This window comes from Gobius niger, assembly GCF_951799975.1.
Source record: "Gobius niger genome assembly, chromosome: 2".
NCBI lineage: Eukaryota > Metazoa > Chordata > Actinopteri > Gobiiformes > Gobiidae > Gobius > Gobius niger.
Genome location: NC_136853.1, coordinates 3,665,346 through 3,665,638, shown reverse-complemented (window position 1 = coordinate 3,665,638; position 293 = coordinate 3,665,346).

Below are 293 nucleotides of genomic sequence, written 5' to 3'. Positions count from 1 at the left end.
AGTCCGTGTTCTCTAGTCCGTGTTCTCCAGCTCGTGTTCTCTAGTCCGTGTTCTCCAGCCCGTGTTCTCTAGTCCGTGTTCTCTAGTCCGTGTTCTCCAGCCCGTGTTCTCTAGTCCGTGTTCTCTAGTCCGTGTTCTCTAGTCCGTGTTCTCTAGTCCGTGTTCTCCAGCCCGTGTTCTCTAGTCCGTGTTCTCCAGCCCGTGTTCTCTAGTCCGTGTTCTCTAGTCCGTGTTCTCCAGTCCGTGTTCTCTAGTCCGTGTTCTCTAGTCCGTGTTCTCTAGTCCGTGTTCTC